At 61.2% G+C, this 16,834-nt stretch overlaps 1 long non-coding RNA gene across 1 annotated transcript; it reads left to right on the forward strand.

Moving 5' to 3' along the window:
* Positions 1-222: 222 nt before the first annotated feature.
* Positions 223-3,858, forward strand: LOC138920019 (uncharacterized). Its single transcript, XR_011430615.1, has 2 exons — positions 223-1,975; positions 2,355-3,858. It is a non-coding gene; the product is annotated as an uncharacterized lncRNA (long non-coding RNA).
* The last annotated feature ends 12,976 nt before the right edge of the window (positions 3,859-16,834 follow it).

The raw sequence follows: 16,834 nt of genomic DNA on the forward strand, positions 1-16,834 counted from the left end.
CAATGCCCAGCTCTGCACAGCTCCCTGCCTCCAGGCATTTGCACTTGCTGTTCCCTCTGCTCTGAACACTGTTCCCTGGAGAGGATGAAAGCCACAGGACTCGCTCTCTCACCTCCTACAGGTCTTTGCCCAAACATTACCTCCCCAGCAACGCCCCCGCCAGGGCCCTATTTAAAATTTAACCTCCCCCGTCCCGTCCTCCCCCTTTCCTCCTTGATTTCTCCCTACAACCTTGACACCTGGGAACAGGTCACATGTTACTGTCATCTTGTTCTCGTCTGTTTCCCACTAGGACGCCAGCTCCCCCGGCAGGCCCCTCGGTCAGCATCATTTCCTGCTGCATCCCCAGCAAGGGGGGCCCAGGGCTGTGGGCGTCCGGGCCGGACAGGCCTGCCGTGGAGCGCTGGCTCCGTCCCTCCCCGGCTTTCTCCTTTCTGGGCCTCACTTTTCTCATCTGAAAAATGGGAGAAAAAACAGGATTGGAGCAAGGGCGAAATACAATCCTTCTTGCCTCACGCGTCAAGAGCCTACATGTGTGTAGAGACCAAAGGAAAAGGAAGAGAAAGAGGCAAAAAAACTCATCATTCTTCATTTTGGGGAAGCAGGTGACTCCATTCTGTCTGTCCACACCATGGACTAGTACACAGCTGTTAAAAAGAACGGCTCACAGTTTTCTCTGGTGCCCTGTGTGAGAAAAATCTTTTCTGTTTGCCTGTTTTTAAACATTCTTAATCACACAGGTATTTTTTTCCTTAGGGTTTATTTTTAACTCAAAAAAACTAGGTAAAATATTGCGTATATGGTGTTCCACTTTTATTTTAAAAAAGAGGAGGAACATATACATTCCTATCTTTTTTTTTTTTTTTAAAGATTTTATTTTTCCTTTTTCTCCCCAACGCCCCCTGGTACATAGTTGTGTATTCTTCATTGTGGGTCCTTCTAGTTGTGGCATGTGGGACGCGGCCTCAGCGTGGTCTGATGAGCAGTGCCATGTCCGCGCCCAGGATTCGAACCAACGAAACACTGGGCCGCCTGCAGCGGAGCGCGCGAAATTAACCACTCGGCCACGGGGCCAGCCCCTACATTCCTATCTTTTATAGTTTCAAAAATTGAGATGAAATTCACAAAACATAAAATCACTTTAATCATTAATTAGTGAACCATTTTAAAGTGCACAATTCAGTGACATTTGTTACATTCACCGCGTTGTGCGACTGTTACCTCCACGTCGTTCCAGAACATTTCCGTCACCCCAAAGGGGCCCGGCGCCCGTTAAACCCGTCAGTCCTCACGCCTCCTCCAGCCCCGGCAGCCACGGCTCAGCCTCGTCTCTGCGGGTTTGTCTGCTCCGGACTGTTCGCGTAAACGGAGTCACACGACATAGGACCTTTGGTGTCTGGCTTCTTTCCATCTGCACTGCTTTGAGGTGCACGTGGTGGGCGTGGGGACCTCGTTCCTTGTTATGGCCGAATACCGCCCCATTGCGTGGCCGGCGCGCGTTACGTTTATCCGCTGACCCATTGCTGCACATGGATGCTGTTTTCACCTTTGGGCGATCGGGAATAGCGCTGTCGTGAACGCCCGAGGACGAGTGGGAAAGCCAGACGCTGAAGGCTGTCCCGTGGGATGCTGGCTCGTAAAAGGAATGACAGATAAAGAAACCCCTCATCCAGGCATCATCTGCGTCGGATTTTCACGCTGACAGACAACAAGGAAGAACCCACTCTCAGTGCCAACGTGGGGAGAGAGAAGGAAAAGCGAAGAAGGGCCAGATGCGAAACCAAAACAGTGCACAAAATGATTCCACGTGGGCCTGTGTGACAAGTGACAGTCTGAGTCACTGTGGATGGAGATGTGAAAAGAAATCCCCCCAAACAAACAAGAAAAATCCAAAACTGATCTCTGCGAGAAGGGCTGGACAGCGCCTGGTCCAATGGAGAAACTGAGGTTGGAAGAGAGGCGGGAATTCCCAGGGGTAAGTGTTCTCTGGAGACCCCTCCGCCCCGCCCCCCATCCATGACATCCCATTGGAGCTGGATTTCCTCCGGGCTGCTGGTTCTCCGGCTGGGAGCTGTGGGTGGGGGCCAGGCCCTTCCTTGTGGGGGGCGCAGTGGTCCTGCTTGGGGCCCCTCTGCAGTGACCCCCACGTGCTGCCCATTTCCTACAGGGAGGTACTGAGTCAGGAAAGGGGAGAAGGGGCCCAGGAGGAGAGAGAAGTGGGCCAGTGTGGCCGAAGGCTGGGGGATGGACCCTGTGACATCCACTGACCTCAGGGCCCTCAGCCAGGAGCCCGATGGGCTGGGCCTCCCAGCCGCTGAGCTTGCTCTCTCTCCACTGTCTCCTTATTTCTTCAGGAACTATTTCAACCACCCAGGACGTCACAGAAGATGGTATCATGAGCCCCAGGTCCCCATCACCTGGCTTTGTCAAATTTCACATTTTGCCGTGTTTATTTCTGATGGGATAACAGTCAGGATCTGGCAGGAAACACCCCTTTCGAACGGAGTAGCTGGAGGAGAGCTTCAAAGAGCCCATTGCAAAGGTGTGGGCAGGGTTACGGGAACCAACGGGGACAGACGCAGAGCGGGGCTGGCCCCAGTGGACCGCTGATGTTTGCAGGGTGGGGGTGCATGGGGAGGCCCCTGGCAGGAGCCGAGACCGGTGACGAAGGATGGCTCCAGCCCCGGACGCAGCAGGGAGGAGCTGTCCCTGGTCTGCCCTCCCGTCTCTGGCGGCACCTCCACTCAGTGAACTGACGGAAAGCTCCACACAGGTCAGCTTCCCAGGCACAGCTCAGGGTGGGGAAGGCGGGGATCTGGAGGGAGCAAAAGAGGGCACGTGCATCAATTTACATCCCCCTGGGGTGGCGGGCGAGTGCCCCGAGCCGCTCTATTTTCAGTTCTGGCCCCTGGGTCACGGGTGACATGGCGGGGGTCTCACGCTGTCTTAGTTCCCTTTTCCCAGCTGCTGTGTGCTTGCTAATAACCTTTGCCATTTCCAAGCTCTGGCTTTTAATCGCCTGTCCATCGAGTGCTTACTACCTGCTAAGCATTTCGCAGAGCTGGCGACCTGAATCCTCTCCCCGCCTCGTCTTCCAGCTCAGAAGAGCAAGGCCCAGAGGGCAGCAGGGCAGGGCCAGGGCTGGACTGGACCCCCGAGTGCTGTGGGGGAACCAGAGCCTGCAGCCACGCCGCCCTTGGCCCCAGGGTTCGGGCCTCCTGTCTCTGCTCTGAGGAGCCCCAGCAGGGAGCCTAACTCCCCAGAAGTCCCCCGATGCCCGGGTCCCGTGAGGGCCAAGGGCCCAACCCCTCCTGGGAAAGGTCCTGATCCGGCCCGACCTGGGCTCCGCCAAGTCCACCTGCATCAACTTGGGCAACGACTCGACTCCCCAGGCCTCGGTCTCTCCATCTGGAGAACGGGCACAGCGCGAGCCGCTCCAGGCGGCGAAGTTGGATAGGCCTGAGGAGGGGACACGCAAGAAGATGAGGACCCAGCACACAGGAGGCCGCCCAGCGGGCCCGCCAGTTTCTGATCTCCCCTGGGACGCCTCCTGGGGGCCGGATCCCCAGCTGGAGGAAGGATGAGGCCGGCCCGGGGCCCTGGGGGGCCTGGTCCCAGGACAATGCCGGGCATTGAGTTCATGCCAGCCCCGGTTTGGGGTTGGAAAAACAGGAGTGGTACCTGGGCGGGACTCCGACAGAGGCGGGGCGGGCGGCCGAGGGGCGTCAGGTTACCCCTACGGGCTGCGGCCACAGCGGCGCAGCCGCCCAGGGGGCTGTTTTCCTTTCCCAGAGATTATAATTAAACGGGCGATCCGGGCCCCTCGCTGAGGCCTGGGCGCCGGTCTCATTACAGGAAGAGCTGCAGGTGTGGGGGTTGCGGGTCTGACAGGGCAGGTCGCTGAGCTACAATAATGACGGCAGTAATAGTAACGGCCAGCCTGCGGGAGGGCTTCCTGCCCGCCGGCCCCAGTGAGCGAGTCTGTTTGCGTCTCCTCCTCCCCGAAGGGCCCGGCCAGCTCCGTTTCACTGATGGGTAAACCGAGGCTCAGAGTCGCTTTGGGTCCCTTCATGCCTGCGGCGAGCAGGGGTGAGGCGGGCCGGGCTGCAGAATTGTGCAGGCCTCCTCCCCTCCTCGCCTGGGTTTTCTCCTCTGGAAAACAGGGCTGACCCCAGAGCCGACCTCCTGAGCTGCTGTGAGCCAGGAGCGGGGGCGCGGGGCAGGCTCAGAACTTCCCGTTCCCCTCCTTCCTCGTTCCTGGGGGGAACCGGGCCAGCCCTGCCTCTCAGGAGTCTGTATCAGGGACGCCTCCCCCCCACCCTGATGTATAAAGCACTGAGGCCTTGGGGGGGTCTGAGAAGTGGGGAGTGGGCTGCAGAGGAGGCTGTATCGGGGCGATTCCTGCCGGAGGAGACGGTGAGCGGGCGGTCTGGGTAGAAGGAACAGCCCCATAGAAGGCCCGGAGGCTGGAGAGCACTGCGTGGGGAGCAGGGCAGTGACTGAGTCAGAATTCAGGGCTCCAATTGTGGCTCCATCGCGTCTTTGCTGTGTGACTTCAGGCAGGCTCCCGAGCTCTCTGTTCTCAGACTCTGCCCATAGAACGGGTGTGTGAGAAGAAAACCTTCTGCAGAGGGCTGTTGTGAAGAGAGCAGTGCCTGGCACAGAATAATGCTCAATAGATGTTAATTTCATTCATAGTTGCTTCCTCCAGGAAGCCCGCCCTGACCTCTTCCCGCTCCCAAGGCCACCTGGGCATCCTTTACTGCAGGATGTCGCCTCTTCCACATGCCAATCTCCTTCCCCCATCCAGACCCTCTGCCTGGGACCACTGGGAGGGCTGTGCCTCAGACCCCAGCAGGAACCCAGCACAGAGCAGCCACAGGGCCAGGGGTGGGTGAACAGCATCACTGAGCACCAAGTATGCGCCAAGCCCTACACACACAGCCTTGCATTTAGCATCTTTCTTCTCCTGGAATGTGGGCTTCAAGGCTGGCACATGCTAGGCGCTCAGGAAACACGTGATGGAATTGTCGAGACGACTCAGTACTCAGGGGAAAGAAGGTTTTCCTTGGAGGGGCTGTAGCAGGCCCAGTGCAGGAGATAATAATAAGAACAATGTGCATCATTAATATTTCCTGTGCTCCAGGCTCTGGGCTGAGTTGTTTTGGTTCATCTTCCCAGCAGGTTAGAACTATTATTGTCTCCATTTCACAGATGGGGAAACTGAGGCACAGGGAGGTTAAAGTGGCTTAACCCCAGTCCCCCGGCCAGCGGGTGGCGGAGCCGGGCTCTGCAGAGCCGTGACAACACGCTCCTCCTGCCTGGGCGGCAAGAGCCTTCCTCCACCCAGGCTGCAGACGAGGAGACTGACGCCTGGGCAGGGCACAGAGACCGAGGCCGCGCAGGAGGTGCGGGAGACCCCCAGCCGGCAGGCCGTGAGCTCGCTGGCAGAGGCCCGGCCTCTGTTTACCCAGCCCCGCACCGGGACGCTGCCTCTTCCGCTCGCCCCAGCCTCTGGCGCCTTCACAATAGGATTCTCTGTCTCGGCAGCTGGTTCTCATTCAAGCCCTTTGTGCTGAAAATGAAAAAATGAAAAGAAAGCCTGGCTCTGCCCCTCCCCTCTGCTTCCTGGGGAGAGAGGAGGGTCCCGGTCTCTTCTTTCCCTCATTTGGGGCCCAGAGATGCCCGCGGCCTGCCCCAGGTCACACAGCAGGGCCAGGGGTCAGATCCGGGACCCTGGCCTCCGACTCCTCATCCAGTGCTCTGCTCGCGCCCCCGCCCGACCCTGCGTTTGCTCTTCTGGCTCCGTCCCTTAGGCCGAGGGAACAGAGGAAGTGGGACTGACGTTCCCTGAGGCCTGCTCTGTGCTGGGCACCCTGCCACCCCCACCCTCGCTGAATCCTCACTCCAGCTCTGTGAGGTCCCATCACCCGTGTGACGAATGCAGACGCGGAGGCCCCCAGGGGAAGTGCCTCAGGTCACACAGCTGGGGAGGCCCAGAGCGGGATTCGAACTCGTGCTCCATGGCTGGGTTCTGCCACATCTGGCACCCTCTCCAGGGCCCTGTCGGGAGGCCCACGCCCCGGGGGGCGGCGGGGATCCTGGAGGGAAGTGGGAGCCTGGGCAGGGCCAGGACCCTGGAGCCGAGCCAGACAGGAACAATGGGTCCTCAGAGACTGCGGTGGCCCTGGGTGGGGCACGAGCTGGAGCCAGGGGCCGTGGGGCGGTCCCAGGAGCCCCTGCTCCCTCCCCTTCTTCCAGCTGCTGCGTCGGCCCGGGGACACTCCAGGCACCTCAGCTCCCAAACCCGATAGACGCAGAGGCAGGGCCAGCCCCGTGTAACAATAACGTCTAATAACCATTCTTCCTGCTGACCGAGCACAGCTCTAGGCCAGGCTCTGCGCCCAGGGCCTTCCGGGGCCATGTGACCGGCCCAGCAGGGGGACTGCAATGATGCCCTTGCAGGGGTGTGGAGAATGAGGCCGAGAGAGGCCCCAGGTCCTCGCCTAGGGCCACGTAGGACAAAGGACTTTGGAGAGTGGGGCTCTCAGAGAGTGAGCTGTCTGTCCCAGGAGGCATGCGAGCAGGGGTGGAGGGAACTCAGTGAGGTCGCAGTGGGGCCATGGTGGGCCTGAGGGTGCTCACTGAGGGTGAGTCACTGAACGTGGGGCCAGGGAAGCCGGGAGCTGGGGAGTGGCCGAGGTTCCTGGGCTGCCGTGGGGAGTAAACAGGGTAATGGACGCGTAGGATTGGAAGGGCTCCCGGTATACAGAAGGTGAAGGAGAGGGCCCTTCCTGGAGCGCCTACTGTTTGCAGAAACAGGAGCCTCCGCTCACGGAGCCCTGTGCTTGCTGCCTCTCAGCCACTTTTCCGAGCGCTCGCGGCTCCTTGAGGCTCAGGACCTCCAGGATGGCCGCCTGCTGTTCTCAACCCCGTGGCAGATGGAGAAGTCGAGGCTCAGAGAGGTCCAAGGACACATGGGAGATAACCAGCATGGCTGGGTGACCGAGCCAGCCTTTCTCTGCTGTGGGCAGCTGCTGATGGCCCCGGGCCTCATTTCCTCTCCTGTAGCATGAGGTGCGTCTGTCTGTGGCACCCACACTTCTAGGTGAGGGGTTAAGTGTCTGCAAAGTGATACTTTTTTCTCCCAGGAGCTTGCTGCCCCAAATGAAATCTTTTCTAAAAGGCCCCTTTTCAGCCTTCTTATCCCTGCCCCTCTCTATTTTCTCCCCGACTCAGGGTTCATTCCCATTTTCTTCTTGTCCCAGTGAGGCCATCTTCCATGCCTGGAATAGTAAAGACATTTAATTAAATCTTAGAACAAGAAGTCCAGATGTGGGGCTGTTCTGGGATCAGTCAGCTGGGTTCTGGGTTGGGATCTCTTCACAGTTGTTTTCCTCATGGGCCCGAGTGGCTGCTGTGGCACCAGACATTACATCCCACATAACCACATCCTAACCAAGAAGGGAATGGGGTGGGCAGACAAGAGACCTTTCTCATCCAGACCTCACTCTTTTATCAGGCAGGGAAATATTTCCTAAATATCCCAGTAGACTTCCCCTGGTGTCCCACATGACAATGGAGGAATTCCAGAAAGGAATTCCCTTGGCTGACTTGGACCAATGAGGACTCAGCCTCTTTGGCTGCCCCAAAGAAATATGGCTCTGAAGGTGACGGGGGCCCAGCTGGGCTGTCAGCAGTTCCAGCCTCATTGACACCCGCCCTCTGGTTTGCACGGGTGGGCCTGGATTTGCTGGGTTTCCTCTGGCTCGTCCTCTGGGCCGAGTTCGGCTCCCGGGCCCTTCCCCTCCTTGAGCTCCATCTTCTGGAACCTCCGGACGCCATCTCCCCCTCCGCCCCAGGCCTCCCGGACGCCCTCTAGGTGGGCTCCAACCTCCCCTGCCATCCCTGACCTTGTGCCCGGCAAGCTCAGCCGCCCGCGTCCCTCGTGCCTTTACGGGGGCTCCCCAGTCCCTGTCAGTGCATCCCTTGGTCCCCCGGGGCCCCGCGGACTCCCCAGGCCCAGCCTTCTCCTCCTCCTCCCAGGCCTCTGTCTTGCTCAGTTGCCCAAATCAGAGACACGGGTGTCACTTAACCCTGTGTCTTCTCTGCTCGAAAATGGCACTGCCAGCCACCCGGGGACCAGGCCTCAAACGCTGGCGTTGTTCTCGACTCTTCTCTCTGAACCCACATCCAGCCCGTCAGCAAATCCCGCCGGCTCTGCCTTCCGCCTCTTCCAGGACCTGACCCGTGTCCCCCTCCTCGGCCATCACCTGGTGCCCCCTCCTCATGCCCCTCCCTGTCCCCACCCTGTTCCATCCTGTTAGAGCCTCAGTCAGTCCAGGCTACTGCCCTGCTCCAAGCCCTCCTAGAGGCCTGGTCCTCTGCACCCCACAAGGCCCTGCAGGGCTGGCCCGTGCCCCCCCCACGCCCCCTCCCTCCCTCCCCCTCTGCTCTGGCCACACGGACTTTGAACAACACACTGAGCTTTCCTACCCCTTGCCCTGCCTTGCCCTCGTCCTTCACTCTTCCTGGAACACATTTCTTCTGGATCTTTCTGCGACCTGCCCCCTCTCCTCACGCAGGCAGGCGCTCCCCAGAGTGTCTTGTGTCCACCCTGACCCCACTCTGCAGGACCTGCTTCTCATTCTGCACCGGACATGGCACACAGTAGGTACACAAAACTCTGTGCTTGGCGACAGTCTCAGCAGCTGCTCCTGAGGAGGCGGCCGTGGGGACGTGGTCCAGGTGCCGCGGTGACCGCTGGTCACGGGGCCCTCCCCTCCCAGGGGCGCTGCCCGGACCTGGGGTGGTGGTGGTGGGGAGGTCCCTCCCTGAGCCCCACGCTGCCCAGAGGAGAGGGCGACCGAGCAGGACCCTCATGGCCGCAGCACGACCCTCGGGAGTCTGGAGGCGGCCTCAGCAGGAGCCGAGATGTGGGTTTTCAGCCCCCACTGCCCACTTTGGGAACATCTTGTCCGGTGGTTTTCGGTGTTTTTCCTTCTTCTAAGCTGTGGTGCCGGTTGCTCACGGCAGACCCCAGGGCGGTGGCCCGCGTCACCCCTGAGGCTGGCCCGGGAGGTGGAAGCAGACCCCGGCCAAGCTCCCCGGCTTCCACAGGAAGGACGCGGCCTCCACCAAGGAGGATGCGCGGCCTCCGTAAAGGCAGCCACCGGCGCCGCAGCGTGGGGGCCACCCAGGGGGCAGCGCGGCCTGAGCTGGGGGCCCCCGTGTGGGAATAGGGCTGAGCCAGCCGACGCCACGCCTGCCCTCCCGGCCACCCTCCGGGCAGGGGCTCCTCGGCTCTGAGCCTGGCTTTTCGTGTTTGCTGAGTGTGTGTTGGCGAAGTCCTGACCAAGTGCCTGTGTCACTGTGACTGCCCTGAACACAACGCAGATAAGGGGGGCTGTTCTGGTTGGTGTCGGGGTCGGGGGCCTCCTGGCCTCTCCTGCAGGGAGACCCCAAGGCCCGTCCTAGAATACCAGGCGCAGGGGAACCCGGTCTGAAGGCCCGCGATCAAGGGCCAGCCCTCTGGTCTCCATCCAGGAGAGTGAGGCTCTGAGAGGTGAGGGAGGTGGCGCTCTGGGGACCAGGAGTGGGGTGGCTGAAGCAGCCGTCCCTGAGGAAGGGGTCTGGGCAGGGCAGGGTTGGGTCAGGGCCCAAGGCCAGAGTTGGATGTGGGAGAGGGCGCCTGGAGGGCAGGACCTGCCTGCTGCTCCTTTCACTCTGCATTTATCATTCATTCATTCAACAAATATCAATAAAGCACCTATTCTGTGTCAGGCGCTGGGGAGAGAATGAGGCCTGCCCACAAGGAACTCCTAGCCCAGTGGGGGAGATGGACATTAACCAAATCACCCTCAGAAATGTCAATTTGTGACTGACAAGCACAAGGTGATCTGAGGGCCTATAATGGCCAGGTCCGGAAGGCTCCCTGGAAGAAGCAGAGCTGAGACTTAAAGGATGAGCAGAGGCTTAGTAGCTGAGAAAGGGAGGAAATAATGTTCCAGCAAGTGGGCACAGCATGTGCAAAGGCCCTGTGGTGGGATGAAGCAGATGGGTAGGTGACTCTAAGAGACCATGTGGCTGGAGCAGCAAGGTGAGAGGTGAGTGGGGAGTGAGGAAGGCTGAGGGCTGGGCTGGACAGACTCCACGGGCAGAGCAGCGTGGTCTTAGGCTAAAGGCAGTGGGGAGCCCTGGGTGGGTCTGAGCAGGGAGACGGGGTCACGAGGCCCCTCTGCCCACCTCTGCTTCCTGCCTGCCCGCCCACCATGCCTGGCTTGGTGTCTTTGCTGAATGGTCTCAGTGAATGTCCACCACTCCTGGAGACCAGCTCCTGACGGTGCAGGGGTGGAGCCCACTTGTCAGATGAGGAAACTGAGTCTCTGGATCTTCCCATGGCCCCACCCGCTTCCTCCTGCCTGGAGAAAAGAGGAACGGGGAACTGACGGCCAGGGTCAGCAGGGAAGAGTCCGGGCTGGGAATGGGGAGGGTGGGGTCCACAGAGCCCGCGCCTGGGATGGGCAGGGGCCGCTTCCGTTTAACCACAGCCCTGTGACATGTCCCAAAAGGGAAGCATAGCTGCCTGTCCTCACCCCGTACCCCAGGGGGGCCTTGGGATGCCCGGGGTGGGGGGCAGGAGTCTGGGAGTGGCCTCACTCCCCCACCCCACAAGCCTGGGTTCTGGGAGATCTTTGGGGTCAGCTGAACCCAGCTGGGTGACCTCGGTCCAGTCCCAGCCCCTCGGCTTCCTCCTCTGTGAACAGAGGATCAGCACGTCTCCCCGGACTGTGCACAGCGTCAGCACACAGTGGAGCGTCACCAAACAGGTGGCTGACGGTTGTTGGTTGAATGAGCTAAAGTGGCATTTCTTCCTTAGGGAATAGCCAAGTAGATGAAGAACCCACAAATCTGACGTTCCGCCAGTATTTACTGAAGACCTACTGTGTTCTAGGCATGGTCCTGGGAGGCTGGAGACAGCACTGAATGAACTGGACACAGATGCCTGCAGATGCTCCCCGCCTGCCTGGCCTTGGCAGACATCACTAATCGATCCTCTTTCCCACTGAAAGCAGGATTCCCCCAGCACGGTGCACTGGCTGCCGGTCAGCACGTGAGGGGCACCAGCCTGTGATTCCCAGGGAGGGACGGTGAACGGGGACTTGGAAGACCCCAGCGGGAGCCCCCTAGATGGTTTAAGCTGTTTCCTCTCAATCTCTTTCAACCAGTATCTATTGAGCCCCTACTGTGCGCCAGGTGCTGGGGACACAGCAGGGAGCAGGTGGGCACATTGCCAGCCCTCGTGGGGCTGATACTCTGCTGAGGGAGGTGGGCACACAAGGGAACAAATGAGGAGATATTCCAGACTCGGATGCGTGCTGCAGCCACTACCAGGGGAGTGTGGTGGAGGGCGATGAGGGAGGCGTCCAGGGTGGCCCCGGGGTCGGGTGGCATTTACTGAGACCTGACTGATGAGATGCAGCTTACCGAGGGAGAATACGGGGAAACAGTGTTACAGGTGGAGGGAACAGCGAGGGCAAAGGCTCAGAGGTGGGAGTGCGGTTGGCTTCCTTAAGAACAGAAAGAAGCTTGTGTACCTGGGGAGGCCTGAGTGACGGGCAGAGAGGTAGGAGGTGGTGTTGGGGGGGCAGCGACCAGACGTCCAGGGCTCGGAGGCCAGGGTCAGGCATCTGGATTCTGCCTTAAATGTGATGGGCGGTCCCTGGGGGGTTGACGCAGGAGAGCGATGTGGTCAGGTTACACTTCTGATCCCCTCAGCTGCCGTGTGAGCAGAGTGGGCAGGGGACAAGGGTGAAGCGGGGGACCGGATTGGAAACACCTGTGGATGTGCAGGCAAGGAGGAGGGTGGCTTGGACCAGGGTGATGGCGGCCAATGTGGAGACGGGTGGCCGGGGCTGGCGGGCGGCCCAGGGCTCTGCATTCAGTTTCGTTTTTCCTTTTGCACAGTCCACCCTGGGGCTCCGGGTCACTGGACGTGCCCTGGCTCTGCTGCTGGACCCCACAGCATGCCGGGGAACTGGCCTTTCCTGCCCTGGCCCCCTCCTTGCCCTGCCCTGGACCCCAGCCCCTCCTCTCCAGGGGGCAGGCCCAGGCCCGGGGGCTCTGTGACTGTCCCCGAGCCCAGGCTTTGCCTCTGGTCCCCCACATGCTGCTCCAGCCCTGTGCGCTGTTCCTCAGCCACTCTGGAGCCCCACTTCGTAGATGCTTACTCTGGAGACGCCATGTTCAGGCCTGATTGGCTGGGCTGGCAGGGGTAGATGGGTCCCAGAGCTCCTGGTCACAGAGAAGTACCCAAAGGTAGCTTGCCAGAGGGCAACCTCTTTCCTGGGAAGGTTCTCCTCTGAACCGGCCCGGAGCTGGGATGGAGCAGGCCAGTGCACTCTCCTCCCTTACTCTGGCCTCAGCGCTCCGGGTGGCAGTGGCTGGAGAGCAGGGTTCTGAGGCTGCATCTGGGCTCCCAGGAGGGAGAATCCTAATTGACTAGTCACGCCTGCTGCGGGCCGGGGTGGAAAGATGGGGTCACGTTGGCCTCATCTTTGTGTCTCCAGCGCACAGTAGGTCCTCAGGCCTGCCCTTGTCCATGAAGCTTCTAAATCTTCAAGCGTGGTGGTTGCTGTTTGAAAACACCCTATGGCCTCAGTTTCCTCGTCTGCGAATGGGGACGATGACGACAATGCCCCAGAGGGGTTGGAGGCCTGGAGGAGGGTTTCCATGCTCCCCAGGAGCGCCCGGAACCGGAGGCCGCGCACATGCGCTGTCCGAAGTCACGCAGCTGGAGATGGGGCGCTGGGATTTCAACTCGGGGCCCCTGGATCAGGGCGGCAGGCGGGAGAGCTGGGCTGGGAAGGGAAGGCGCTGCCCAGATGTCCCTGTGACCCAGGACCCCACTTCTCCTTTTTGCCCCGTGCAGTCAGCACACAGGAAGCCTGGCTGGGGCCTCCCTTGCCCACCCCGTCTACAGCCGGGTGGACACGGGGTCCTGGTGTCACCCGCCACCACCCCGGGCCTCCCCCTTCCTGTCTTGCGCAAGACAAGGCGTCCCCTGCGTGGAACGGGCGGGGGCTCGGCGGATGGGGGACGGGGCAGTGGGGGCCTCTCAGGCGGGGTCACTGCCCGCTGTTACCGCCAGCAGCCCCCGCCCCTTCCTCCTCCTCCTCTGTTTCCCCAAAGTTCAGGCAGCCTTGAGCAAGAGGCTGGGGGACCCAGGAAGCTGGGGAGGCCACCTGGCCAACATCTTGTCCCAACAGGGCCGGGCTGGGCTCGGGCCGTTATGGAGAGTGTCCTAAACAACGCAGACAACTGTAATAATAATGGCTCCTGTCTGTGGAGTGGCATGTCTGTGCCAGGCACTTCTCGTTTACACCCCAGCATTTGGATCAGCTCCTGGTGTCTGCTGTGTGCTGTGCTGAGCCCGTGTGCCCTGCTGAGCCCTTATGCACGGGTCACACTCAATCCACGCTAAAACCTCGTGACGCAGTTTTTTATCATCTCTTTCTTCCGATGAGGAAACCGAGGCTCTGAGAGGCAGAGGGACTTGCCCAAGGTCACGCAGCTCAGCCGCATCCCAGTGAAGGTCGCTGTCTGTGTACCTGGTGGCACTGTCCTGGGAGGGGGGAGGCCCAGAAGCGAGGGCATTCCACCTCCGGGCCTCAGTGTCCCCCATGGACCAGCTCTGGTTCTCAGGCTTGTTTCTGGGTCAGAAGGTGGGGGCAGAGCCGGGAGGCAGCGTGGGGAGAGGGAGGGGCGGAGGAGTCCTCTGGGAAGACCCCGGGAGCGGGCGCAGGGCCCTGCGGGGGCACACCTGTGGCCACTGACCCCAGTGTCCCTGCCCGAGGGCTCCCTGTAGCCACAGGAGTGTGGGGCGCGGGAGAGAGGCCCCGGCCAGCAGGGCAGTGGGACGGCAGGGGGGGATACCCGCTCCCTCGCCTGGGGGGCCCACAAAGGTTCTCTGCTTCTTCTGCCAGAGGCACCGCCCGCCCTCCTTGTTTCCCGTCCTCACTCCCTGCTGTGCTCTCCTTCGTGCCTGGGGTCACCTCCCACGTAAACCGCTGGCCCCCACGTCCTTGTCTTGAGTCAGCCTCGCCCCCTGAGCCAGCAGACGTCTGGCTCGGAGGTCGAGAGCTCTGGAAGCAGACAGACCTGAGTCTGAATCCTGGCACGTGACTGACCTTGCCGTGACCTTGGGAACCCGCTGGCTCTCCAGGACCTCAGATCTACGAAAGGGGGACGCAGAACCAGAGACCCGAGCAGTGGCGAGCTGGGCGGGGGAGTGTGCAGTGACGGGGCCTGGAGTGGGCTTCCCAGATGCGGGACTGGCCAGCAACTCGGGCCGCCATGTCTGAGGGCTGCTGGGGGGCGAGTAGGAGCTGGGTGGTGGGAGAGGCGGGGGAGGGGGCGAAGGGAACAGCCTGGACGGAGGTGGGGAGGAAGGACTGGCCATGATTCCAGGCTGTGGGGGGAGGCGGGTGGGTGGACAGGACGGGCACCCTTGTTCCCCGCTGCTGCCCCCGCTCCGGAGGTCCAGGGAGCCCACTGGCATTCTCAGGCGGAGCAGAGAACCGTGCGCTCACTCCTCGTGGGTGAGGCTGGGCCGGTGGAGGGCTGTGTCGCCCGGGCCTCTGCAGCTCACCACGCTGGGGCCCTCTCTCCAGAGGATCCCTTCCCTGGTTCTGTGGTGGCAGCGGGGCGGGCAGACTGGCTGCCCCTCTTTTACCCTGGGCGGAGCCTCAAGCCCTGACCACACACCTGGGGTCTTCCGCACCACAGTGATGGCAGCCCCCGCCACCTGGCTGCCCAGGCGCTAAACCCAGGTTTCCCTCTTCTACCCCCAAGGCTGGTCCACCAGTGAGCTCGTCCAAGCATCCAAGGGCCTGCTGCCACTGGCCTGCCCTGGTCCAGCCCTGCCTTCTCCTGCTAGGACCCTTGCAGTGGCCTCCTCATTGGTTTCCCTGCCTCCACTCTTGCCCTCCTAAGCCAGAGGGATTCCCTTAGAACTCAAGACAGATCCTGTCCATCCTCTGCTTAGAACCCTCCATGGCTCCCACTGCACTAGGAGCAGAAGTAGCCCACAAGGCTCAGGCGGACCGCCAGCCCCTTCAACTCCCCAGCCTCTCTAACTACAGTCCCTGCCACCAGCCCACCCACTCTCTCCTCTTTGCTGCTCAGCTGCAGCCACACTGGCCTCCTCCTTGTGCCATGAACACACTAACCATCCTGCTGCCCCAGGCCATTTGCACTTGCTCTTCCCTCTGGGATGGAGGACACTCTTCCTGCAGCTCCTCACGTGGTTTCTTCTCTGCAGTCAGGCCTCAGCAACAAAGTCACCCCTGAGCGAAGCCCTCCCCAGTGAGCCCCTCATTTCCGTCACCTCGGGCTGTTTTATTTTCTTCCTGGTACTGAGAGCTTATCCTAGAAAATTACCCCACTTGTAATCCTGTTTCTTGCTGTCTTCTTGCTCTGGAATGTCGCCATCTCTCGGGGGGGAGTTTGGTCTGCATTGTTCATTGCTGTACCCCCAGCCCCCAGCGCAGGGTCTGGATGGGGCAGGTGCCCAGGAAACGCTGTAAATGAATGAATGATGGAGTGAATGAATTAATACTGCTACACTTGAGGGGGCTGAGGGCCAGAGAAAGCCCCAGGGGACTCGCAGTCTAGTGCTCCTCCTCCGCACTCGCCCTGGTCTCTGCAGCAGTTTGTTGCCTGTGCAGCGCAAGGAAGGAGTGCCAGGTGTGGTCCTGGGTGTGAATCTCGCCTCCTACCCATCTTGGCTCTTGCTGGGTCCCACGGAGGTCCCAGCGGCGGTGGGCCGAGGGGCCGAGGGGCTGAGGGGGTGGGCAGGGCGTGGTGAGGGCTGGGCACATGGCAGCTGCTCACTGGACGGGAAGGGGCAGCAGTGGGGGCTCTGGCTGGCGGTCCCCCCTCGGCTCCGGGTCCCGTCATTACCGCTCGCCCTGCTTGATGGCCCGAGGGATCTGTGCGTGGGCAGCGCTGTGGCCAGGGTGCCCGCCTGGCTCCCAGCGGGTCCCACGGGCATGGCGGGCGGGCTCGCGGCTGACATTCCAGGCACAGTTCCCAGCCCTGGGCCCACGGGGGGCCGGGGGGGCGTCGGCTTCAGGCCGGACAAACTAGTCAGCCTCTGGCTCGGCCCCTGACCACCGACTTCCTGCTGGGGCCGCGAGGCCCTGAGGGCCTCCGAGTCCTTCCTTCTGCCTCCACCGCCACTGCCACCATCCACACTGGCACAGAAGCCTCCCCTCGCCCTCCCGAATGTCCTGTCCGCGCTCAGCCAGAGGGTCCCTTAAAGCCATGGACCAGCCCGGTCACTCCCTGGCTGAGTCGGATCCCCAGGGCTCCCAGAATGAGCCCCCAGTCCTTCCCTCGGCCACCAGGCCCCGCACCCTCTGACCTCTCCTGACCCCTCCGCACTGGCCCCTCCCGCCAGGCTGGCCTCCTCTGCGTCTCTGAAACAGCTCAGGCTGCCTCAGGGCCTTTGTACTGGTTGCTCCCTCTGTCTGGAACACTCTTCCCCAAGGGTCCACAGGGCTCCCTTCCTTCAGGGCTCTGCTCAAGTGTCACCTGCATGGGAAGCTTTCTCTGACCCCCCACCGCCCCCTGTATTCCATGTCCCCGTCCTGCCTTTTGTCCCCTGGGGCGCTCGTCGCCTCGGATGCACGTAGCTTGTCTCTGCTGCGTCCCCAGGCCCCAGCACAGGGCCCAGAACCTACAGGTGCTCAGCAAACATTTGTTGAATGACTGAATGAACAACTGTCTGAGCTAGTGGCAGATGAGGACACTGAGGTCCCTTAGGGTAGGT

The sequence above is a fragment of the Equus caballus genome, chromosome 22, assembly GCF_041296265.1.
Source record: "Equus caballus isolate H_3958 breed thoroughbred chromosome 22, TB-T2T, whole genome shotgun sequence".
Lineage (NCBI taxonomy): Eukaryota > Metazoa > Chordata > Mammalia > Perissodactyla > Equidae > Equus > Equus caballus.